This window comes from Tamandua tetradactyla, chromosome 8, assembly GCF_023851605.1.
Source record: "Tamandua tetradactyla isolate mTamTet1 chromosome 8, mTamTet1.pri, whole genome shotgun sequence".
Taxonomy (NCBI): domain Eukaryota; kingdom Metazoa; phylum Chordata; class Mammalia; order Pilosa; family Myrmecophagidae; genus Tamandua; species Tamandua tetradactyla.
The window spans coordinates 95,834,444-95,862,356 of record NC_135334.1 but is presented as its reverse complement, the minus strand read 5'-3'; the positions used below and the strand labels follow the sequence as shown (position 1 = coordinate 95,862,356).

Sequence of the window (27,913 nt, the reverse complement as noted above, 5' to 3'; positions counted from 1 at the left end):
GGAGCTTGTGTTATTTTTGTAATTGTCTTATAAGTTTGAAAGTATTTCAAAATAAAAGTTAAAACATTAATTTATCAATTGAAAGCAAATTATTTACATTTAAAAGTGTACTAATCAATTAAAAAAAACAAAGGAAAGGGCAATAAATCAGTGTATTTAATTGAGCAACTTTGGAGAAGTCCTCTCAGTTTCAGTTTCCTCATCTACAAAATGAGACTTGCTAATTGCCTCCTACCCCATAGGTTTCTTAAAAAGAGTAAAAAAAAAAAATAATAAGACATGTAAAACAGCTTATAAATTCAAAGATGTTACAAATGTCAGTTATTATGCACGCTTTTTGTAATATGTGGGAAGCTTTATTTCTTTATGGAATATGTCTGGATACATAAGCATGATGACATTTTATATTAGACAAAATGTTTTTGTTTCCCTCCACTTGGAATAGAGGAATGTCTACAAGGTATTAAAGTTGCATGTGTTTTCCAAGCTTTGACCAACTAACTGGGAAGAACTAGAGAAAACAAATGGCAGTGATGAACAATGTAGTGTAGAAAAGCTGCCTTTCCAAATCCCCAGGCTAAATAGACTTAAGCATCCTATGTTGTGGACCTTGCTTGGGGAAGATTGAAAGAGGATCACCCCTCATGGAATACTGGGTAAAGGGTAAAAGGTCAAAAGGCCAATCCCAGGACAAGGTGTTGGTCCAAATTAGCTATTTAGAAAATTAGTTGAAGGATTTAGTCAACTGAGTTATTTCCAGCAGCATACGCATTTAGGGAACAGAAAAGACCCCTTTGTGTGGAAGAATTTTAGAAATCTAGTTAGTACTTCTCTTCCCCAAGGCAACTGAAAAGATTAACAAATTTCCCCCTATTTCAAGGAACTAATTACAGATGAAAATCACTGAAGCTGGCTTTGTGTTCTGAAAACTGACATCATATTGTAAGACTCCCTCCCTGCTCAATAACTTTCATTTGTAATTACTCTTCCATAAAGACTAAAATGAATCACCAAGAAGAATATACAGTATCTGGTATTGTGGCATCTAAATATTTCTAATATATTTTTTACCTTTCAGGGAAATGAATTCTCCAGTGAAATCTAAGTTTGGGGCAGGGGTGGGAAATAGGACACAATTTTCGAATTTGAGAAAAGTATAATGGGACACCTGGCCCCACTGACAAACACCCCCCTTAAATCTGCAAAATATCAAGCACTGGCATCTGGCTTTGTTACTCTTCAAAGATGGAATTCTCCAGTAATCAGATCATGGAATGGAAATGGCATTTTTGAAGGGAGAGAAAAAGAATTTTTTTGGCATTTGAACAACAAACTCTGAAAAAGCCCTGGTCAACTTTATGTATGGCCAGAACTCTCATATGACCTTTCTGGATTCTGAAAACATTAGCTTATATAAAACACAAAGATCACATTGGCAAACCCACATGAATCAGGCATCAATCAAATATGGATTTACTCTGATTTTGCAATGACAAGGCAGAAAAGTTAGTATTAGTCTAACCTCTTATGATGTTAACCTCTCTGTGATTTGGAGATAATACCTGCTTTACTGGGTAATAATAAGAATTAATAAGATAAAGTATGTTACAACATCTTGGTTTGATGATAACTGTATAATAATTATGTATGCTGATGGACAAGGACTGAAAGACACCATGAAAAAGTATTTTAAAAACTTTCTGTATGTATAAAGGGGAATTAGAGATGGGTATTTTTGGTCACAATATTCCTTGGGAAATAAATAAGAGATATGACTTTTAAAAATCCAACCTAGCAAAAGGATGTTCCTGAGAGGATGAGATACTCCTTACCATAAGAAGAAATACTTTGTGGAAAACCAAGTCATAACATATAATGGCCTCTTTCCACTAAAAGAGTTTTCTTTCTATTTATGCCAAAAATCGCTTGCATTTCAAAGGCCCACAGACCAAAGAGGACCCTCCGAGAGGCTCTAAACCTCCAGTTTTGTCCAGCCAAGAAAGTGCACTCTCTGACGAGGTTCCCTCTCTTATAAGGTTCTCAAGGTCACACACTCGTAGCTCCCAGGCAGGTAGCATAAATATGAATCACGAGGAGTGTTAGACAAAAGAGAATGGTGGGATCTGGGACAATCCAGTGCTCAAATTCCAAACACAGTGCCAGCTATGGCAGTTGGGTTCTGGTGTCTATTTGGCCAAATGATTATGCCCAGTTGTCTGGGCCATTCAAAGTATCATGGCTTGAAGAGGAATCAGTTCCTTCATGTTCTTCTTTTCTTTTCCTTGATTTTCCAGACATATCTACAAATCATACAGTCAGACCTGACTTTTTTTCTTCATTGTTGTCTCTCTCACTATTCATCATGGTGCACAAATTCACCTCCCTCACTCCCTCCATCTGCTCTGTCAGCATCACTGTCATCAGTACTGTCATCATGTTTATCCTGATCCATATCCTTAAGATAGCTGTCATCTTCACTGGTGCTGGAAACAGCATCATCATGACCTTGCGGAGCAAGTTCAGGACTATATAACATATCTTCGTCTTACCTATGAGGAGGAAGATAAAGAGCAAAGCCCACTTTACGGCCATACATCTGCAAGACTTGAGGAGAAGGTGGACCAGGAGGAGAACCAGGGGGCAAATGTGGCACAGCATGTCCAAGAAGAGGAAATACAGAAACTGCCCAACTTGAAGGTCCATAAGTTGAAGTCTTTTTAAGGTTAGAAGTTGGCTGGGCACCAAGAATGTCCTGGATCAAGATGTTGGAAGGAGCATGAGGCATGTCTGGCAAAGGAATACTCTCAACTTCCACGTGTTGAACATTCTTGGCAGCATCAAAATGTTGACTAAATTGGGCCCTCTTTTGTTCATATTTTACTTCTAGCTTTCTCAATTCTTTGTAAATATCCAGATTCTCTTTTTCATAGTCATAGAATACGTTCAGAGGTTTCACGCAGCTTTTTGTGTTTGTCTTTCAGCACCTTCTCATTTAACTGGGGCTATTGCACAGGGTTAAATTGCATTTCATCTAATTTCTTCATGTCCCAGATAATTTGTTTGAGAGTCTTCATCTTCAAAACTGTAACTTGTACCACCATGCGCTGATTTTTGTCCTTCTTCAATTTTTTCTTCTGAGCTTCCTTTCGTGCCTGGTCTGTGGTATTCATAGATTTTCCACTCTTGGTGGATGCTGTAGGTCTCCGTTCCATGTTTAAAATCTGTATTGTTTACTAGTTCATTAAAAAAAAAAAAACGGCAACACTTCTGCTGAGTTCCCAGGACTGCTAAAAGTGAAGTGTGGGTGATTCCTGGCCTCTTTTACTTTGTAGGGGTCTTTAGCTCAGCCCCTCAGTCAAGCACTCAGCCACTGTTATCTTAAAAGTTCTAACATAACATTTTAAAAAAATCACTATTTTCCAAAACAAAATAATATTTAGTAAGAAAAGTGGCACTGCTTTTGCAATTCCCTTTGGTGGTTGGCTTAATAGAAAACTGCTGGTTCTCACATCTCTGCATTCAATCTGCTGTGATATCTTCTTTTGGCTGAAATATATGAAGAAAATGGGGTCTCACAGATGTACAGTTGGAAAAGAAAAGAGTATTTTAATAGCCATTTCATATAATTGTGGATATTCTTTGACACTACACCCAAACTTGACAAACGGTAATTTCTTAAAGGCTAATTGCAATCTTGAATTTGAAAGCATTCTTTCATATGTTTTAACAATAAAATCCCTTGGTCTATATGGCCCTTTGAATGGATCTTTTACCCATGCCTGATTTTGTAACATCACACTTGGGTCATTTGAAAAATTTTGTTCACTAAGCTACACAGCTCTTTTGAAAATGTTGACACATTTCATCATTCAACATCACAATAGCATTTTTGTTAATACCATTGTTGATGTTACAGAAAAATTCTTTATAATAGGAAGATAAATTTACAGTGAATATATAATTTTATAAAATTTTAAGTTTTGCTTGAGATCTCAGATTTTATTATTGGCAACAAACATTGGTTGTTGTTTTCGTTAAAGTGACAGGCTCACTTCATTTATTTTCAAGAAAACGTTTGTCAGATACTCAGGTCTGAATAAGCATCACTTGTATGCAGTTGCTCTTTCAAGCAAAAAGTAGTGTTCCACGAAAAAAGTAGCTAGTTCAGTTTATGAGTCAAATAATCTCACAAGTGCCTTACCTTGAGACAACTATCATGATTTCTGATATGCAGGAGAAGTACTTTACACTGACTTCCCAGGCCATCACAGAACATTACAAAGATATGTATTTGAGGATCAAGATTTAATCAAGCTAATAATTTTTAATGCATTGTCAAGGAAATTCTTAAGAGAAACTGGAATAACTGCAAGCGTGCAGTGGCGAAAAACAAGACAATTGCAGAGCAGTGCCATACCTTGATTCCTGCTAAGTCTCCAGTGTGACCCACCCTTGCTTTTGGACCAGCAGCACATATTCAGCACAGTGAAAAAAGTCAAACAGCATCTTAGGATAATGTGAAAATAGTTCTGACTTCATGGACCCCCTTTGAGAACTACTGCACCAGACTGTAAGTAACATGAGGGCAAGGCCTATGCCCAGTGGTGTGCTGAAGCCAGCATGTACCAGCTTGTAAGAGCTGACCATTAACTTTCCAGAAATTTTACAGAGCAGTTGGCTTCACACTGGCTATTTGATATGATAGGAGTGTTTACTGCACAGAAATTGGCAGATGCTATAAATCGGGCTCTTACCCACACCTCACCCCAGCTGTTATTAAACATCTATCAACATATCCCCATGTATGTCTTTATTTCTTTCTGAATCAGCACACTGCATTGCGCCTGGTGCATAAAGGCATTTAATAACATTTGCTAAACATGTAAAAGAGTGAATGAATAAGTTCATTTATTCATGCTCCACAAGGTGATTTTCTCCAGCTCACAGGGCTGTCAATCTTTCCTCTGCGCTCTCAATATTTGACATTCTAACAATGATTATATTGAATTGTAACTATTTTACAAGTCATTTTTTCCCCATCAGTCTTAGAACTTCTCAAGAGATGATTTCTTGTGGACTGGCAAGACAGCCAAATAATTTAATACAAGTACTTTGGTACTAAACTGCCAGCTTTGCAACCTACTAGCTGTATAACTTGGGCAATATATTTGGCATCATTGGATTTTACAAGCAGAGAAGAGATCACATTAGCTTCTCCTTTCAAAGATTTTTGAAAGGATTAAACAGGTTAACAAACAAATATTAATTAAACAGTACCTGAGATAGTAATGCTCAATAAGCAGTAACAACTTCTATTTCATCCATTTCTGAACTCCTAGCATCTGGCAAATACTAGATATTCATTAAGTATTTTGTGAATAAATACCATATTTCTAGTACTGTATTAGTTGCTATTGGAGACACACAGATAAATTAAGCCTGGAATTGTGCTCTCAAGATATTTATAGGCAGATTCATATATAAACAATAATGGGAAAAGAAGAAAGTAGAAAGCTCCACAAAATGATAAAATTGAGATGATGAAGGCTATATTCTCAGGAAGATGAGAATAATGGAAAAGAAAATGAAAATAGTCAATTGACTAGCTTGAGAAATGGTGAGGCATATTAACTTGCTGAAACAAGTTATTAGTAACACACTTGCTCAATGTTTCTGCTATATTATCTGAAGGGAAGAAGAGAGATCTAAGTGTTCTGGGTACTACAAAGCAAAATACTATTGAGACAGTTCAAATCTGCTACATTTTCCCTAGACCTGAATGAAATATATCTCAAAATACTTATAGGATATTGGGCATATTACTTTATCTCTGAACTTCAGTGTCTTCATTTGTAAAATGGGATTCACAATAGCACCTGTTTGCAAGTCTTTTTGTGGGTATTAAATAAGAGAGTGTTTGTAAAGCCTGGTACATAGTAAATACTTCATGAATATTAGATAGTGTTGTTGTCTTTTAAAATGATTCTATTCTTACCTCGTAACTTTTGATTAATATTTTGCTTTTCCAGTTACCCTGATAACTAGAAAGGGGTTAATCTGTTATCAGTATCCTAGTCACTGTAAAATTCTCTCTCCCTTTGATAGAGGGATATAAAGTAATTTTTGGAGAGATATTCTCCTAGTACTTGACTGCCTCTGGGTGAACTGATGATTCAGCTCCAAAATTCCTTTCCTAAAATTCTTGATCCAGACATGTTTCAGAATCCAGAACATTTTTTAAATTTGAGAATGATATTAAACATATGCCATGCATTACTCAAAATCCTCAAAAGTGTCTACAACAGCACCTCATAATCAGACATATTAATATTTCTGTAACAAAATATATAAATGTTATCAATAAATAGGATATAAAGGTTATAAGTAGTCTCAAATCACCTCATACCAGGCTTAGTTTCCAAATGAGTTACGAAAGAAATTCTTGGCTTTCTGAGCTTAGGAGATTTCAGAATTATAGAGGAATATGGGCCTGTACTGGACTTTAGACTAGCAGAGCTTGGGACCTGACCCTGTCTGGTGGTGACTTCACCAAGAAAATGGCCCAGTGGAAGCCAGTTGCCCTCTCTCTGACACCTCCCTTCAGCTGCACATTCTGCAGACAGGATGTACAGGGTTCATCCTCTATAGGCTGGAAACTAAAGCCTCAGGCCAAAGGAAAAAAACCAATGGGCTAGGTGAGAAAGCGTTGGTCTGATGGAGTCTGGAAAGGCTGCATTAAGTGGTGAATAATGTTGAATAAAACACCCTCTTACTGCTCCACTGCAGTTTCTCAGGCCCTTCCCCCTGAGAGAAAAAAGGTGCCTACCCGCTCTCATGTTGCTGTGTATGCCTAAACACCCAATGGCCGGATTTATCAACTTCGTATCTTTCAATGAGGAGTTCATGAGAGACCTACCACAGGCCTAAAAATGGCTCCTGCTGGGCCCCCAACACGAGGACAAATGCTTAGGCTAAGAGTGCAAGCACAGCATGAATAGGCCTAAATTAGTCTGGTCCTAATAACCCGTTTACTAGCACCTGTATTAGTCCTCTATCATTGGGAGTGAGATGCTGTCCGACAAGCCGTAATCCCATAAGCTTTTCATTTGCATACCCCTCATTAGCTGATTAAAACTTGAAGGCAGCTTTCTGCAGCTGGTGGGCCCATTCCTCCACACTGCCTGCCTGGGTGGCTTTGGTAATGAAGTCATGTGGATGGATGTGAGGTTTATATGTATGGAAGGGATTAAGAGTATTAGAATTTGTGTGAGCTGATGTTGCCATATTCTCTCTCCTGGAGCCCAGTAATTGGATGGGAGGAGAAACGGCAGACCCATTAGTTTTGTCTGTTTACTCAGGAGCAGGGTGCTAGAGATTCAATTTTGCTTTCTTTGGCTCCCTTGCCTTTGTGAGGCTGGCCTGCTTTGTCTCCTCTGGCCCTGAGCACCTCCAAACACCAGTCCTGCTAAGGAGATTCAGCCACAAAGAAGAGACGTTGGTGACTAGGGGCCAGGGAGGAGAAAATACAGCCCAGACTCAAGTACTACTTGAAGGCAACCCAATCTCGCCTGGTCCAATCCTGGGATAGAGAACAAGAGATAATTGAAACTTATAAACATTTCTGGGGGCTTTATTATTATTATTATTTTATTAGTTCTCCATGCTTGGGATTAACAATCCTCAGCATCAAACACACCGCTGGATTCTTATTTGGGAAATGAATGGATAGACATTTCGGAGACTTAACAAACCAATTGTTGTATTTGCCAGGTTTGCATAATTTTAATGGATGAAAAATAACACGAAGAAAAAATCCATTTCCTGTGCTGTTTGTACAGCTGGAGACAGAGCTCCTTGTGCTTGATGATGTAAGAGATGCACCATTGTCTCGCCCCTCACTCCTACAATGTGGTCCCACTAATGTCGTGAACAAAACCGCCCTGGGCAATTCTGAAAACTTTGAAGCTGAACATTGTCTCCAAAGTGTATGAGGCAACACAGAGAAGACAATGTTTATTCATCAGCATTGCTGGGGTTTGCAAAGCTGGGAGATGAGGACTCATACCAGCAGAGTGGAAGAAAAGGTGGATGGATCACAAGGCCAGAGATTGAAACTAGAGAATGAAAGAAAAAACTGTAGATTTGGGAGTTGAAGAATGGTTCAACTCAGTGAGATTTGGGAAGGTTAACTTTATATTTTCAATTTGCTTTATTTAAAGCCACAACCAAAAAAACAGTATTCTGAGTGAAATTTACTGCACAAAAAAGTTATCACTTGCTAAAATATTTTGTTTTGGTTTACATTTTAATTTGGTTTGCATTTTTATGCCTCTAATGAAGTAAAAAAATTAAAAAACCCACCAAATGCAAATCTGAATTTCTGAGGTAGAGCATTTGCAGTTTTTTTTTTAATGAAATCATTCAGCAAGATTAAGGAATTCAAATGAGACCCCCACAGTCAATAGAAAGTCGTTGTAAGTGGTTTCCCACAGAAAAATCAAGATGAAATCTTTAAAAACAAAACAAGCAAGCAAAAAACAAGCAGGCAACAAAACAAAATCCCTACAGGTAGCAAATTTATGTATGTTTTACCAATCAATAAAACAAATATTACCTGTTACTTTTCTGTTTCCCTCTGCCTTATTATAATTATTTTCCCACTCCTGTTAACTTTTGTTAGTAAAAGCAATTAAATCCCCTGTGCCTGATGCTTAATTTTTCTACCATTTTTTGAGCCTAACTCTGTGCTGTGTTTAGGTAGGGTTAGAATGAGGCTTTGCCAATAATAATAATAACAATAATAATAATAATAATAATCATGCAAGATTTCAGCTACAATCCAAATTTTTTTATTAACTGAATCTAATCAGTGGACATGAAAGGAAATCTGGTTAGAAAGACAGACAGGAAATTCAAATGAGAATAGGTGAAAGGCTTATTCTAACCAATATTCATGGAACCAGAGACTCATGGAGTCTCAAGAGTAGAAGGAACCATGAAGATCATCAAGTCCACCATGCGACCAACACTCTAAACTCCTTCCTAGTAAAAGTTCACTGTACCTGCTTACCCTTTCCAAACAATTTGTGACCTATCATGTCCTGAAATTTTTGTAATCCTGATTTACAAGTTGATCTTTCAGTCATATTGTGCTCCTCTGAAATTTATCTTAGCATAATAATATTCTTCATGGGAAAGGAATTTAACATTTTTTAGTAACTACTTATCACATACCAGGTGCTAAGCATACAGTATCCTTTGAAGTGGATAGATAATGATAATTTATAGATAATGAAATTGGGGCTCTGGGAAGCTAAACAATTTACCCAAGGACACACAGACAGACTCTAAGCAGATCAGCTCTCTGCTCTGATTGCTTGCTATGTAACAAACCACTCCAAACTTCATGGTTTAAAAAACATCATTTCTCAAGATTCTGTGGTTTAGCTGGGAAAGTATTCTGGTGGAATGACCTGGCTAGAGCTGGGCCTATCTCCATGTAGTCCCTCATCTTCTAGGAGGATAGTGCTGACTTGTTCATGTGGTGTCGGCCTTACTAAAAAAGCAAGAGCAAAACTGCAAGACCTGCTGAGCTTTAGGCTCAGAACACATATTCATGTCCCTTGAGTTCAGTTGAACAGCAAGTCACAAGGTCAGCCCAGATTCAAGGACCGGGAAAAGCTCCTCTTGATGGGAGGAGCTGCAAGGAATTTGGCCATTCGCAATTGGACACATTGTGGCCGGAGTCTATGCTCTTAACTGTGGAGCCAGACAGTCTGTGAATCTTGGTTCTGCTAGTTGTTAATTGTTGTGCCCCAGGGAAAGGTAACCTCTTCCTGGCTGTTTTCTCACTTGTAAAATGAGGATAGCAGTACCCTCCTCAAAGAATGATGAGGGGGATTGAGTTGGAGTTTGCCCAATGTGTTAGTGACTATTATTGTTATTGCTGTTGTTATTAATCACTATGCTGTACTGCCTACCTTGATATTTTCTAATATCTACTATGTGCTAGGACATGGGAAAACGAAACAAAGTAGTTGGGTGGGAGAGATTTAAAATTTATTTACCTCCTATTTATGTGGGGTTCACACTGGGTGCTTCACATAGAGTATTCCATTTAATTCTTACACATAATCCAGGAAGGCAGAGATTATTCTCCCTAGTTTAGGAAAACTAAAGTGAATGAGACATGGCTTCTTTTCTTAAAAAGCTTATATCTAATGTGGAAAACAGTATAAAAATAATATTTGGTTATCTCATAACACACTCATAAACATTATTAATTTACTAGCGCTCAATAGTATTTTTAATCATTCCCTTTAAACAGCTGGAAACACTGACGAGCAGAGAAATTAAGAGTCAAAGCAGTCACACAGCTAGCACAGAGGAGAGCCTGGACTAGATTGTTGTCTTCAGATTCTGCATGTTAGGCTTTTCCATGATGCTCCAAAGTCTCTCTCACTTATTTAAATCAGCATTTGTCATGGGAGGTGGAAAAAGATTCTGAAAAACTGCTAAGAGAAACTTGAATAATGAAGGCAGAACAGTCAAAGCAAAGATCGCATTGCTGCCCCTGGTGCATTCCTCATTCTGTCATAGCACCTGCAGTTGTTTGTTGAAATCACTTTTGGGTGTGGTATGCCTATTGAGCTGATATAGCAACACTAATATACCATGGCCTTCTCAGGACTAGAGTTATAGCCCAGTTCATAAAAGTAAACAGTCCCATGGCTGGCTTGATGAATAATCAGCTCACAGATGCAAAGCATTAACCAAAAATTACAATGGTCTCAATTAGAATAGCTTTAGAGAAACGGGGGTCTCTTACATAATTCAGGATCACCATGGCTCCCTGTCAAAAACAGATTGGCATATGTGGGCTTCTTTTGTACAGTGGAAGAGATGTACGATAAGCCATCAGAAAGAGCAGGGGTTGGACTCAGAAAGACCTGGATTTTGATGCTGGTGACTCTGCCCCTCACTGGTTGTGTTCTTCCCTCAGTGAATCTTGGTTTCTTCATCACTAATAAGAGCAGCTTCCTCAGTTGATTGTTGTTGAGGATGGGATGAGATCCTGTACATAAAGTGCTTAGTACAGTGCCTGGTATATGGTAACCCTTGTTATTGGTGAAGGATCAATTGGTAGTATTGGAGCAAGGAACCCAAGAATGCCCAAATCTTGCCCTGGAACCATCCCTACTTTCGAGGAAGCTGAACATATGAAGAACAACAGTAAAGTTGAAATCAAGCACCATTTTGGTATCAGTTGATTGCATGTTCTGGAAACAGTGTAGTGGAGCACATGGCTTTTAGCTTGAGGACTAAGCAAGGCCTTCTCACTCTCCTCCAAAACCTAAAGCTCAGAATTTTCTAACCTCTGGCTGACTTCATGGGGAAGGAGTTCAAGGAACAAGTTGACCAGGTTTGTAGAGAAAGAGAGAAATGGAGAGAAAAAGATAGAGATGGTTGGGCCTAACTTTGATGTTCCCGGTCCTAGTTAGGCTCATTACAGGTAGGAGTAAATGGATACACAGAATAAGGTGCTTTTTAACACAGTGAGCCTGCCTACTGGTAACTATGGTCCATTCAACATTTTAGATCCTCATTATTCAGGTTAAGATCTCTTCTTCCCTTGACAGGTTTGTGGAAGAGGGCAGGGTAGTATGTGACAAATACCATACAATGGGTTTACCTAAACAATGAGAATTTATTGGCCCACAGTTTCAAAGACAAGAATGTTTATTTTCTCCCAGGGTTGATAGTGCTTTGGCTGGCTGGCAATCTTTGGTTTCTTGGCTTTCCCATAACATGGTGATGTGCTCTTTTCTTTCTTCCAGGTTCCACTGACTTCTGGCTTCTGGCTTCCAAGTCTTCCCTGGCACCTTCCCCACACTACTTAACACATGGTGTTTTAGTTTGCTAATACTGTTGGAATGCAATATACTTGAAATGGGTTGGCTTATATAAAGAGGATTTATTAAGTTACAAGTTTACAGTTCTAAGGCCATAAAAATGTCCAAACTAAGGCATGCAGAGAAACATACCTTGATTCAAGAAAGGGCTGGATGGCATCTGGGATTTCTCTGTCAGCTGGGAAAGTCCATGGCTGATATCTGAGGTCCTTGACTCTGGTCCATTGTTGTGTGCTTCTGATTTCAGTGGCTTCCTCTCTAAGGATCTGTGGGCCCTCAGCTCTCTGGGGCAAAACTCTGGGTTCTGTCTTATTTAGCATTCATAGGAAGGCACATGGTGACGTCTGCTGGGCTCCTCTCTTGGAGCTTTCAAATGGCTTTCACAGATCCTATGGGCTCTTCTGGTGTTTTCCTTTGCATCTCCAAATAATGTGTCTATGTTGGCTCTGACTCTTTTTTTCCCTGTGAGCTCTCTTAAAGACTCCAGTAAACTAATTAAGACTCACCTTGATTGGGTGGAGTCACATGTCCATCTAATCAAAAGGTCATACCCATAACTGGATGTGCCACATCTCCATGGAAACAACCTAATCAAAGATTTCACCCTAAATACTGAATCAGAATTAGAGGAACATGGCTTTTCTAGGATACATAATTTCAAACCAGCACACATGATAACTATCATATTAACCATTTTTGTTGTTATAAGTTTGTGCCTAAATGTCCCCACTATTAGTGAGAAGGAAATTGAATAGTGGGGCTAAAGTTCTTTTTTTTTTTACATAGGCAGGCACTGGGAATCAAACCCGGGTCTCTGTTATGGCAGGCGAGAATTCTGCCTGCTGAGCCATGGTGGCCCACCCTAGGACTAAGTTTCTTTTCAACTCTGAATTAATTTTAGAAAAGTTATTAGTAAATAAAAATCTATGAACTAAAGTTCAATGTTTCTAATGATAAGATAGTGTGGCATAAGAGAGACAGAGAGAGAATCATACTTGATTTAACACCTCTGAGCCTTAGTTTCTTCATTGGTAAGGAGCAAGTAATGATAACTATCTCCCAAAGTTGGAAGAATTAATGAGCTAGCATATAAAAATGCCTGGTCAAATTTCAAGAAATGGTAGTTTATTATTATTTCTGAATGTATGGTATAAGATTATTTGCTCATCAATTCTGATATTTATTATGCTATTTAGTGCACTCCTAATTTTTCAGTTTTAGGTTTTTGATTCCTTCCCTTCCATCTCCCCCGACTACCCCAGACTACCACAATACCTTGTCCAGGTGGATCAAAGTAATGGAAGGAGTATTGGATTCAGATTCAGGAAGAATAGGATTGAATTTAAGCTCTACAATTTACTAATTTTGTAATAGGGTGTTCTAGTTCGCTAGCTGCTGGAATGCAACATACCAGAAATGGAATGGCTTTTAAAAAGGAGAATTTAATAAGTTGCAAGTTAACAGTTTTTAGGCCATGGAAATGTCCCAATTAAAGCAAGTCTATAGAATGTCCAATCTAAGGAATCCAGGGAAAGATACCTTGGTTCAAGGAGGCTGATGATGTTCAGGGTTTTTCTCTCAAGTGAAAAGGCACATGGCAAACACGGTCAGGGTTACTCTCTCATCTGGAAAGGCATGTGGCAAACATGGTGTTATCTGCTAGCTTTCTCTCCCGGCTTCCTGTTTCATGAAGCTCATTGGGAGGAATTTTCCTTCTTCATGTCCAAAGGTTGCTGGCTGGTGGACTCTGCTTCGTATGGCCCTTCTTTAACCCTCTCCTATATCTTAGAACAAAGGCAAAAATGGAGCACAAGAACCTTATCCCCTTGGGGATAACCGAACAGAGAGCTACAAGGAGAGTAAATCCCCGAGAGAGTAATAATTATGTCTTGTTTTAGTTCCCAGGCTGCTGTGACAAATACCATACAATGGTTTACCTAAACAATGAGAATTTATTGGCTCACAGTTTCAAAGACATGAATGCTTATTTCCTCCCAGGGTTGATAGTGCTTTGGCAGGCTGGCAATCTTTGGTTTCTTGGCTTTCCCATAACATGGTGATGTCCTCTTTTCTTTCTTCCAGGTTCCACTGACTTCTGGTTTCTGGCTTCCAAGTCCTCCATGACTTTTTTCTTTCATTAGGTCTCCAGTAATAGAGTAAGACCCATCCTGATTCAGTTGGCCACACCTTAATTAAAAACACTTTCAAAAGGTTCTATTAAAAATGGGTTTACACCCACAGGAATGGGATTAATACTAAGAACATGTTTTTTTTCTGGGATACATAATTCAGCATACTACATCCCTGAGCGTCTTTTATATGAGTGATAAAAAATAATCTATCTCATTTAATCTTATTTTGAGTTTTCTTTCAATGCAGCCAAACTTAATCCCAAATGATACAAATACTTACTTTACAGGTCTAATATAAGGATTAAGTAAAATAATGATTATTAAAGTGCTAGGCACATAATATAGGCCCTCAATAACTTAAGTTTCATCTCTTTTTCTCATCAGATCTCTTCTCCTTACTATAGTCAGAGAGACTTTATTAAATTCAAATATTAAATAACAGATTCTGCAGATGTGCTAATGTCATCCCCATTTCAAAGTCCTTGATGGGGTGATGATGAGGGCCAAATGAAATAATCTTTATCCACTGTAAGGGTCTATCTACTAGAAGGCATTTAAGGCCTTTCCCACCATGGCTACATCCTCTCTGACCAGCACTGGTTCTCTCTCTTTTCTCCTGCACTTCTCCACCCCTTGTTACATGCACCTTATTTTCTAGTTATACCAAAATGAACACCTAATACACTATCTCAAACTCTTCTGCTGATGGCAGAGAAGAATGAGCACAAACCCCAGGAGTATCTAGGGATAGAGCTTGAAGCAGCCTTATGGAACAGTATACAATTTTTTGGAAGAATTAGGTTTCATTTTTTTAAATTTTGAAATTTCATTCTACTATACTATATACTCCCCTCTATGTTAATAATTCTAACCTGTCTAAATCACTCACCCCTGAGTAGCCTGTGGCTTTGAGAACTCCCCAGATCCAGGTTCGAGAAGGAAGGCAAATCTGTCACAAGTTTGTTTTTGTGTGCTGTTTCTCCTGCCCGAAATGTACCACCTTTGAACTCTCTCTCCTACTTCTTCTGTAAAAATGTTCTTGACTCCTTCACACAGGCCTAATCACTCGCTAGCATACTGTATACTCCACCACAACACTTTGGAGATTACATCTAAAGTGTTTTTGATGGGGTAGGGGGGAACGGCTGTCTCTTTTTACAATACATCCAAGGAAAGGACTGGACTGCAAGTTTATATTATCACGATGACTATAACCACCATACTCTCCCTTTTGGTCCAACACAGTGCCTAGTCCACAACAGAGGTTAATTACAGATCAGACAGAATAAATGAATTCAGTTATTATTCATTCAGATAGAACAAATGAATGTCCCTCATCACATCAGAAGAAAGAAGCAGCTTTGTGGACATTAGATTTTGGAATTCACCTTCATGTACTATAGTTTCATCTGAGGCAATACGTCCAGTGACCACCTCCACGCTTACTACACTTCTAAACCAGGCCCTGAACCTTTCTGCATGTACAGTGGAAAGATAAAGACAACCGTCTCCAACTCAAGTCAACCCAGCCAGGAAAATCCACTGCCAATGTCCCAGTGGTCTCTGAAATGTCAATACTATGAAGGTTGACGCTAAGCTCCACACACCCCCACATTATCAAATGCCCATTTGCTCCATGTTTTGTCTAGTCTGTCAGCACCATTTACTGCTGAGCAGGTCCCTTATCTTTATTGATCACTTAATTTATCTTTTCTTAACTTCTCTTGCACCGTCTGGTGCCGTGTGTCCGTCTGTTGAGGCTGTCATGACTGGTTTGCTCTTGAAATAATAGAGGCAGCAGGTGGTGTGACTAAGTCGACCCTGTGCAGAATGGGGGACCATTCCCAGTCCCTGTCTCAACCTGCCAGTGAGTCTCCACCCTCCCAGCTGTTCCACATTAAAGCAGTCAACTGTGACTTTACAGTCCGAGTTTTACACAACTGTTTTACAAACCGGGAAGAAGGTCTTTTGTCACAAATCCTTTGTCAGGCAGTAGAATGGGGGGAGAGAAAGTCAGTTCTGAGTCTTGGTGCATTTTAATGAATATGCAGATAGACGCACACCCCTTTGCGTTGGTGAAGGGGGGTGTGGGTCAGGGGTGGGTGGCTGGCTGGGAAGACAGTGTACTGGCTAACTCCTTGCTCTTGGGACGATTTAGTAAGAGCACCTATTGCTCTTTCAACACTAGTGTCTGCTTCAAACAGATCCTGTATTCCATGAAAACTTCATTCCTCATGTGAAGGGAAGATAAGGGCATTTAGTTAGAGTCTTATGTCCAAGGGTCATAACTGTGAGCAGGCTTTGTACAACTGGGAAAACAGCAAGTAAACTATGCCTTTGGGACTCAAAAGCCAAGTGCCTTTATGCTTTGGGGCTTCTAATCACATGTGGAAAAAGCAATAAGACAAAGTGAAAAGAATAAAATTTGAGTCAGGCAGACACAGGCTCCAAAGGTCAGTGATTTGACACAATCCACTATTAACAGTATGGTATGTTCAAATTCCTGCTTCTTAAAATAGAAATCTTTACTATATAATTATTTCTATTAGCTAGAAGTAATTAATCAAAGCCCGTAAACAATTAAAACTTTCACCTCTCCCTACACACATATATACATCTATACTTTGGTTATAAGCTAAAAGTACAGGGAAAAATGATTTTAACTTAACATTGTGGAAAGATAACATTGCAAGTAGGAGTAAGGAAACCTTCTTTGATCTAATACTGGTTAATACTCTCTTGCTGTAAACTGGTTGAGCGTTTAGGCTTACCACTTAAGCTCTATGAACCCCAGTCAGGAAATCGTACAAAAAGGAGCCTTTCTCTAAGGCATGTGAGTTGAGGAAGGGGAAGGTAGTGAGGAATGTACTCATTTCCTAGGGCTGTGGTAACAAATTACCAAAAACTGGGTGGCTGAAAACAACAGGAATTTATTCTCTCAGAGTTCTGAAGTCTAGAAATCTGAAATCAAGATGCTGACAGGACCATGCTCTCTCTAAAGAATCGAGGGATGAATCCCTCCTTGCCTCTTCCTAGTTTCTGGTGGCTCCTGGAAATCCTTGGCATTCCTTGGCTTATAGTTGCATCATAGCAATTTCTGCTTCTATTTTTATTTGGCCACCTTCCATTTGTATGTGCCTGTTTCCAAATCTCTCTCTCCTTTTCAGGATAGCAGTCATTGAAGTTAGGACCCACCACGATCCAACATGACCTAATCTTAACTAATTCTGCAAACGCCCTCTATCAAATGTCACATCCTGTAGTTCTGGGTGGACATGAATGGGAGGGGCACTGTTCTCCCCAGGACAGGGGTTGACTAGGAGAGAGGGAAATCGCTCCTTTTCCCAGTTATTTAGATAAGTCTTCAGAATGGGAATGTCTACTTTCTTAAAAGTAACAGTAATGTACCTTTAGCTGTACTGCCTCCCTGGACTCCTCTAGAAGGCTGAAAAAAGCTCCAGTCTAATTCCTGGGAGCCATGTCTCTCTCCTGGGTCATATGAAGCATTAAAGGTTGCTGTTTCTAGGAAACTGTTCTTGCTTTCGGGTTGCTGATCCACAGGTCACAGGTACCATATTCTCCCTCCAGGTCTTACCTCCTCATTCACGCAGTAATTAAACTGTGTCACAGCTGAGATCTTACTTTCCAAAGAAGATACACTCACAGTGTGAACTACGGAGAAGAATGTTTATTACCCACCCAGAATGTGACAAGTACAGGGACTATCATTTAGAAAACTGTCAATCCAACTTAGATTAGACACATTAAAACTTTAAATTGATATAGTTTAGAGGGAATCATATAGCATTTAATGTTTATAATAGAAAACAAGTAAGTCCTTGTATCAATAATCTAAGATTCTACCATAAGGAAGTTAAAAAAAAAAGCAAATTAAACCTAAAGCAAACAGAGGGAAGGAAATAATAAATATAAGAGCAGAAATCAATAAAATTAAAAACAGAAAACAGAGAAAATCAACAAAGCCAAGGGCTGGTTCTTTGAAGAGATCAATAAAATTGATAAACTTCTAGTCAGAATGATAAAGAAAAAAACAGGAAAAGGCACAAATTATCAATATCAGGAATGGAAGTGGGGATATCACTATAGATTTTACAGAGATTATGGGAATATTGTAAATATTTTTATGCCAATAAATTTGATAACTTGGACAAATTCTTGATAACAATGGAAAAATTCCTTGAAAGACATAAACTTCCAAGCCCCAACTAAGAAGAATAAATTGTCTGTTATGTATTAAAGTTTGAATTAATTATGACAAACTTTCTCACAAAGTACTGGTAAACTGTACCAAATATTTAAGGGAGAAATAATGCTAATTCTATATAAATTCTTTCAGAAAATAGAAGAGGAAATATTTCTTATTTCATTTTATGAGGCCATGATTATGCTGATAGCAAAACCAGAGAAAGCTATTATCAGAAAAGAAAACAACAGGCTAATACTAATACAAAAATCATTAACAAAATTTTATCAAATTGAATCTATCAATACACAAGAGGATGATACATCATGATGATACATCATGACCAAATGGAATTTATGCCAGAAATATAAGGTTGGTTCAACATTCGAAAATTATCTGAAAACCAATCAATATAATCAATGCCATCAACAGACTAAAAACGAAAAACCCAATATGCCAAAAAAAAAGGATATGACAAAATTCAATATAAATTCATGATAAAATGTTCACAAATCAGGAACAGAAGCAACCTTATTTCATCTAATAATGCTATACTTTAAACCATCATACTTAATGGTAAAGGACTGAATACTCTCTAAAATGAAGAAGACTGGAATACTTACTCTCACTATTCTTATTCAACATCATACTGCAGATTTTAACTAGTACAATGAGGCTAGCAAATGAAATAAAGGGCACACAGTCAGAAAGAAAGGACTAAAACTGTGTTTGTTGGCAGACAACGTGCTCATTTATATAGACAATCCAAAGAATCTATTTTTAGAAGCTACTAGAAGAAACAAGTAAGTTTAGCAAGTCTTCAGGATACAAGAAAAATATACAAAAATCAACTATATTTCTATATACTAGGAATAAATAATCAGAAATTTAAAAAAATTAAATCCAATGACAATAACAATAAACATGAAATACTTAGTGTTTTAGTCCATGTTCTGTAGGGAACCAGACCAATAGGAGACAGCTTTAAATATTATGAGATTTTTATAAAATTGTCACATATCTGCTCCGGCCGCTCACCAACCACCACGGTGCCCTCTTCCCCCGCCTTCACCGGCTCCTCCACCACCAGCCTCTACAGCCTTGCCGCCCTCACCTTTCCTCCTCCAGAACAGCTACTGGGGGAGTGGAGATAATACAGAGCAGCTCCTGGAGCCACGAGGGAGATCAAAGGGACGGCATACCCCATCCTGGAACGGCTGACTATCTGGGAGAACCAGCTCCAGTGAGATCACCAAGGGGCACGGGCTTTCCTGGGTGGGACGGCAAGCGACCGGAGTCCCTCCCTTCCACCTTCCCAGGCCAGCTGGTAGAATTGGACAGGCGGTCCCCTTAGGCCGCGGCGGCTGGTGCCCCCACCACACGAGGCCCCCCGGAACAACTGAGATAGTTGGGTCGGAAATCCCCAGACTGCGGAGAACAGTGACCGGGGGATCCCTTCCAGACACGTGACACCCCCGTCGGCTGGGAATAGTGCACTCTCCCGGGTTGCGACAGCCGGCGCCCTCCCGCCACGCTTGGTGCCCCGGGCCGACTAGCTAATTCGGCCGGACGCTCTCCCGTGCTGCGGTGGCCGGCGACCCTCCCCGCATTCGGAACCCCAGGCCGGCTGGCATTCTTCCAAGACGCTTCGGCTGCCGAACCTCCCCTACGGCGAGAATTTTCCAGAGTTAAAGGACCCACAGCAACTTTAACTGGTGGAACCCGTAGACAAACGCGTGCCACGAGCACCACCTACTGGGCAGGATAAGAAAAACAGAACCCAGAGATTGCACAGAAAAATCTTTCAACCTGTGGGGTCGAACCCCCAGGGAAATCTGACTAAATGCCCAGACGCCAGCAGAAGATAACGGATCATGCTCAGAAAATTGAACATATGGCCCAGTCAAATGAAGAAACCAATAGTTCAAATGAGATACAGGAGCTGAAACAACTAATGCTGAATATACGAACAGAAATGGAAAACCTCTTCAAAAACGAAATCGATAAATTGAGGGAGGACATGAAGAAGACATGGGCTGAACATAAAGAAGAAACAGAAAAACTGAAAAAACAAATCACAGAACTTATGGAAGTGAAAGATAAAGTAGAAAAGATGGAAAAAACAATGGATACCTACAACGACAGATTAAAAGAAACAGAAGATAGAATTAGTGATTTAGAGGATGAAACATCTGAATTCCAAAAAGAAACAGAAACTATCCGGAAAAGAATGGAAAAATTTGAACAAGGTATCAGGGAACTCAAGGACAATGTGAACCGTACAAATATACGTGTAGTGGGTATCCCAGAAGGAGAAGAGAAGGGAAAAGGAGGAGAAAAACTAATGGAAGAAATTATCACTGAAAATTTCCCAACTCTTATGAAAGACCTAAAATTACAGATCCAAGAAGTGCAGCGCACCCCAAAGAGATTAGACACAAATAGGCGTTCCCCAAGACACTTACTAGTTAGAATGTCAGAGGTCAAAGAGAAAGAGAGGATCTTGAAAGCAGCGAGAGAAAAACAATCCGCCACATACAAGGGAAACCCAATAAGACTATGTGTAGATTTCTCAGCAGAAACCATGGAAGCTAGAAGACAGTGGGATGATATATTCAAATTACTAAAAGAGAAAAACTGCCAGCCAAGACTCCTATATCCAGCAAAATTGTCCTTCAAAAATGAGGGAGAAATTAAAACATTCTCAGACAAAAAGTCACTAAGAGAATTTGTGACCAACAGACCAGCTCTGCAAGAAATACTAAAGGAAGCACTAGAGTCAGAACCGAAAAGACAGAAGAGAGAGACATGGAGAAAAGTGTAGAAAGAAGGAAAGTCAGATATGATATATATAATACAAAAGGCAAAATGGTAGAGGAAAATATTATCCAAACAGTAATAACTCTAAATGTCAATGGACTGAATTCCCCAATTAAAAGACATAGACTGGCAGAATGGATTAAAAAACAGGATCCTTCTATATGCTGTCTACAGGAAACACATCTTAGACCCAAAGATAAACATAGGTTAAAAGTGAAAGGTTGGGAAAAGATATTTCATGCAAATAACAACCAGAAAAGAGCAGGAGTGGCTATACTAATATCCAACAAGTTAGACTTCAAATGTAAAACAGTTAAAAGAGACAAAGAAGGACACTATATACTATTAAAAGGAACAATTAAGCAAGAAGACATAACAATCATAAATATTTACGCACCAAACCAGAATGCCCCAAAATACGTGAGGAATACACTGCAAACACTGAAAAGGGAAATAGACACACATACCATAATAGTTGGAGACTTCAATTCACCACTCTCATCAATGGACAGAACATCTACACAGAGGATCAATAAAGAAATAGAGAACCTGAATATTACTATAAATGAGCTTGACTTAACAGACATTTATAGGACATTACATCCCACAACAGCAGGATACACCTTTTTTTCAAGTGCTCATGGATCATTCTCAAAGATAGACCATATGCTGGGTCACAAAGCAAGTCTTAACAAATTTAAAAAGATTGAAATCATACACAACACTTTCTCGGATCATAAAGGAATGAAGTTGGAAATCAATAATAGGCGGAGTGCCAGAAAATTCATAAATACATGGAGGCTCAACAACACACTCTTAAACAACAAGTGGGTCAAAGAAGAAATTGCAAGAGAAATTAGTAAATACCTAGAGGCAAATGAAAATGAAGACACAACATACCAAAACTTATGGGACGCAGCAAAGGCAGTGCTAAGAGGGAAATTTATTGCCCTAAATGCCTTTATCAGAAAAGAAGAAAAGGCAAAAATGCAGGAATTAACTGTCCACTTGGAAGAACTGGAGAAAGAACAGCAAACTAATCCCAAAGCAAGCAAAAGGAAAGAAATAACAAAGATTAGAGCAGAAATAAATGAAATTGAAAACATGAAAACAATAGAGAAAATCAATAAGACCAGAAGTTGGTTCTATGAGAAAATCAACAAGATTGATGGGCCCTTAGCAAGATTGACAAAAAGAAGAAGAGAGAGGATGTAAATAAATAAGATTAGAAATGAAAGAGGAGACATAACTACTGACCTCACAGAAATAAAGGAGGTAATAACAGGATACTATGAACAACTTTACGCTAATAAATACAACAATTTAGATGAAATGGACAGGTTCCTGGAAAGACATGAACAACCAACTTTGACTCAAGAAGAAATAGACGACCTCAACAAACCAATCACAAGTAAAGAGATTGAATTAGTTATTCAAAAGCTCCCTAAAAAGAAAAGTCCAGGACCAGACGGCTTCACATGTGAATTCTATCAAACATTCCAGAAAGAATTAGTACCAACTCTCCTCAAACTGTTCAACATAATCCAAGTGGAGGGAAAACTACCTAATTCATTCTATGAAGCCAACATCACCCTCATACAAAAACCAGGCAAAGATATTACAAAAAAAGAAAACTACAGACCAATCTCTCTAATGAATACAGATGCAAAAATCCTCAATAAAATTCTAGCAAATCGTATCCAACAACACATTAAAAGAATTATACATCATGACCAAGTAGGATTCATCCCAGGTATGCAAGAATGGTTCAACATAAGAAAATCAATTAATGTAATACACCATATCAACAAATCAAAGCAGAAAAATCACATGATCATCTCAATTGATGCAGAGAAGGCATTTGACAAGATTCAACATCCTTTCCTGCTGAAAACACTTCAAAAGATAGGAATACAAGGGAACTTCCTTAAAATGATAGAGCGAATATATGAAAAACCCACAGCTAATATCATCCTCAATGGGGAAAAATTGAAAACTTTCCCCCTAAGATCAGGAACAAGACAAGGATGTCCACTATCACCACTATTATTCAACATTGTGTTGGAAGTTCTAGCCAGAGCAATTAGGCAAGAAAAAGAAATACAAGGCATCAAAATAGGAAAGGAAGAAGTAAAACTATCATTGTTTGCAGACGATATGATACTATATGTAGAAAACCCAGAAAAATCCACAACAAAATTACTAGAGCTAATAAATGAGTACAGCAAAGTAGCAGGCTACAAGATCAACATTCAAAAATCTGTAGCTTTTCTATACACTAGTAAGGAACAAGCTGAGGCGGAAATCAAGAAACGAATCCCATTTACAATCGCAACTAAAAGAATAAAATACCTAGGAATAAATTTAACCAAAGAGACAAAAAACCTATACAAGGAAAACTACAAAAAACTGTTAAAAGAAATCACAGAAGACCTAAATAGATGGAAGGGCATACCGTGTTCATGGATTGGAAGACTAAATATAATTAAGATGTCAATCCTACCTAAATTGATCTACAGATTCAATGCAATACCAATCAAAATCCCAACAACTTATTTTTCAGAAATAGAAAAACCAATAAGCAAATTTACCTGGAAGGGCAGGGCGCCCCGAATTGCTAAAAACATCTTGAGGAAAAAAAACGAAGCTGGAGGTCTCGCGCTGCCTGACTTTAAGGCATATTATGAAGCCACAGTGGTCAAAACAGCATGGTATTGGCATAAAGATAGATATATCGACCAATGGAATTGAATAGAGTGCTCAGATATAAACCCTCTCATCTATGGACATTTGATCTTTGATGAGGCAGTCAAGCCAACTCACCTGGGACAGAACAGTCTCTTCAATAAATGGTGCCTAGAGAACTGGATATCCATATGCAAAAGAATGAAAGAAGACCCATCTCTCACACCCTATACAAAAGTTAACTCAAAATGGATCAAAGATCTAAACATTAGGTCTAAGACCATAAAACAGTTAGAGGAAAATGTTGGGAGATATCTTATGGATCTTACAACTGGAGGTGGTTTTATGGACCTTAAACCTAAAGCAAGAACACTGAAGAAGGAAATAAATAAATGGGAGCTCCTCAAAATTAAACACTTTTGTGCATCAGAGAACTTCATCAAGAAAGTAGAAAGACAGCCTACACAATGGGAGACAATATTTGGAAACGACATATCAGATAAAGGTCTAGTATCCAGAATTTATAAAGAGATTGTTCAACTCAACAACAAAAAGACAGCCAACCCAATTACAAAATGGGAAAAAGACTTAAACAGACACCTACCAGAAGAAGAAATACGGATGGCCAAGAGGCACATGAAGAGATGCTCAATGTCCCTGGCCATTAGAGAAATGCAAATCAAAACCACAATGAGATATCATCTCACACCCACCAGAATGGCCATTATCAACAAAACAGAAAATGACAAGTGCTGGAGAGGATGCGGAGAAAGAGGCACACTTATCCACTGTTGGTGGGAATGTCAAAGGGTGCAACCACTGTGGAAGGCAGTTTGGCGGTTCCTCAAAAAGCTGAATATAGAATTGCCATACGACCCAGCAATACCATTGCTAGGTATCTACTCAAAGGACTTAAGGGCAAAGACACAAACGGACATTTGCACACCAATGTTTATAGCAGCGTTATTTACAATTGCAAAGAGATGGAAACAGCCAAAATCTCCATCAACAGAAGAGTGGCTAAACAAACTGTGGTATATACATACGATGGAATATTATGCAGCTTTAAGACAAGATAAACTTATGAACCATGTAATAACATGGATAGACCTAGAGAATATTATGCTGAGTGAATCCAGCCAAAAACTAAAGGACAAATACTGTATGGTCCCACTGATGTGAACGGACATTCGAGAATAAACTTGAAATATGTCATTGGTAACAGAGTTCAGCAGGAGTTAGAAACAGGGTAAGACAATGGGTAATTGAAGCTGAAGGGATACAGACTGTGCAACAGGACTAGATACAAAAACTCAAAAATGGACAGCACAATAATACCTAATTGTAAAGTAATCATGTTAAAATACTGAATGAAGCTGCATCTGAGCTATAGGGTTTTTTTTTTGTTTTTGTTTGCTTGTTGGTTTGTTTGTTGTTGTTGTTTTTTACTATTATTACTACTTTTATTTCTTTTCTTTATATTAACATTTTATATCTTTTTCTGTTGTGTTGCTAGTTCCTCTAAACCGATACAAATGTACTAAGAAGCAATGATCACGCATCTATGTGATGATGTTAAGAATTACTGAGTGCATATGTAGAATGGTATGATTTCTAAATGTTGTGTTAATTTCTTTTTTTTTTCTTTCCGTTAATAAAAAAATTTAAAAATAAAAAAAATTAAAAAAAAATTGTCACATGTGACTGTGGGGATGCACAAATCCAAATTCCATAGGACAGGCTGCAAACTGGGAATTGCCGTGAAGGTTTTTGATAACATTCCCAGGAGAAGCTGACTGGCTGAAGCAGAGATGGAAATTCTCTCTTCTGACTGCTGGAACCATAACTTCTTTTAAAGCCTTCAACTGACTGGAGGAGCCTTCTCTCATCGCTGAAGGCAAAATATCCTCAGTTGATTGTAGATGGAATCAGCCATAGGTGCAGTCAACTTACTGATGATCTAAGTCCACAAAATATCCTCACAACAATCAAGACAGTGCTTGCTTGACCAAACAACCGGGCACCATAAATTGGCCAAGCTGACACAAACTTAACATTTATGGATATATTTAACTAAGTATATGCAAGATTTGTGTATGGAAAACTACAAAAGAGTAATGAGAAAAATGAAAGAACACCTAAATAAAGAGCTATACCATGCTGGTAGATTGCAAGACTCAATATTGGGATTTTCCCCAAATTGAGCTATAGATGTAAGTCAATCCCAACCAAAATCCCAGCAGGATATTTTGTACAAATTGAAATCTTACTTTAAAATTTCCATGGGAAAATTGCCAAACCAATTTTGAAGAATACCACTGCCTGATTTCATCAAGACTTAATATAAGTTACACAGATAATGGCAATGTGGTATTAAAGATGGACATACAGAATAGAATAGAGGGTCCAGAAATATGCTCACAGATAAACTGTCAATTGACTTCAACAAAGGTGTCAAGGTAATTTAATGGAAAAAGTGAAGTATTTTCAGCAAATGATATTGGAAAAAAAATGAATACTGATAAGTAAAAGAGAATCTTGATTCTTATTTATAGTATACATGAAAGTTAACTCAAAATGGGTCACAGACCTAAACGAAGAGCCTAAAAATATAAAACTTCTAAAACAAAACATAGGAAAAATCTTTGTGACCTTGGATTAGGCAAAAATTTCTTAGATAAGACAAAAAAAATGAACCATATAAAAATGTAATAAATTTGGCTTAGTAAAAATTTAAAAATCCGCGCTCCTTAAAAGACATTACTAAGAAAATGAAAAATCAAACCAGAAACAGAGCAAATATTTGCAAAAAATATATTTGATAAAGGACTTGTATCCAGGAGATATAAGAATTCTTATAGTTCAGTAACAAGGAAAAAGACAGTTAAAAGTGGGCAAAACATTTGAATAGACACATCACCAAAGAAGATTTAGATAGTTAATAAACACATGCAAACAAGCTAGAAAACATATCATTTTAGAAACATTTAGAAACATTTTAGAAAACACACCATGATTTGTTAGCATGATTGCACCATGAAAATATATGTACACACAAAACCTGTACATAAATGTTTATAGAAAATTTATTCATAATTGCCAAAACTGAAAGTAAACCAAATTTCCATCAACTGGTAAAAGATAAACAAATTTTGGTACATCTATATAATGGAATGCTACTCAACAATGGAAAGAAATCAGCTACCAATATATGTGCTATCATGGAAGAACCTCAGAAGATTGTAGTAAGTGAAAGAAGCCAGGCAAAAAAGGTTACATACTGTATAGTTCCATTTAACTTACATTCTGAAAATGGCAAAACTATAGGACAAGATTAAAGATGCCAGGAGTGGCATGAGGGAACTTTTTGGGAATGATGGGAATATTTTATATCTTGATTGGTTGGTAATTATCCTACTACATACATATATCAAAACTCATTGAACTGTACCTAAAAAGGGTGTACTCGATATAAATTATATCTCAATAAACCTTATTTTGAAAAGTGTGATGGCTGATGCCTCCTATTAAAGCCCTAGAACAAACAATATACATGTGATTTAAGTCAATTTGTTAAGCAATCAATATGCTTATGCATTTAAACTATTCCAGAGAATTGAAAAAAATGAAAAGCTTCCCAATGCTCAAAATGGATCAAAGACCTGAATTTAAGAGCCAGCACTATCAAACTCCTAGAAGAAAATGTAGGGAAGCATCTTCAGGATTTTTTGTTAGGCAATGGTTTTCTAGACTTTACACCCAAATCTCAAGCAGCAAAAGGAAAACTGGATATATGGGACCCCATCAAAACAAAAAACTTTTGTGCCTCAAAGGACTGTATCATGAAAATAAAATGACAACATACACAATGGGATAAAATATTTGGAACTTACATATCCAATAAGGATTTAATATTCAGAATATATAAAAAATCCTCCAACTCAACTACAAAAAGTCAAACAACCCAATTTAAAAATGGACAAAACACTTGAATAGACATTTCTCCAAAGAAGATATTCAAGTGGACAAAAAGCACAAGAAAAGATGCTTAACATTCTTTAGTCATTAGGGAAATGCAAATCAAAACCACAATGAGACTTCCAGGAAGACAGTCAACTAGTGTAGCTAAAGCTTAGCTCTGCTCCACGGAAAAGTTAGAG

General features: G+C 38.0%; 1 long non-coding RNA gene and 1 pseudogene across 1 annotated transcript in view; both read right to left on the bottom strand.

Moving 5' to 3' along the window:
* LOC143643690 (uncharacterized) overlaps positions 1 to 27,913 on the bottom strand; it is a 216,855-nt gene that overhangs the window by 41,551 nt on the left and 147,391 nt on the right. The gene's annotated exons all lie outside the window — the stretch shown is intronic.
* On the bottom strand, positions 2,187 to 3,212 carry LOC143643939 (WW domain-binding protein 11 pseudogene; annotated as a pseudogene).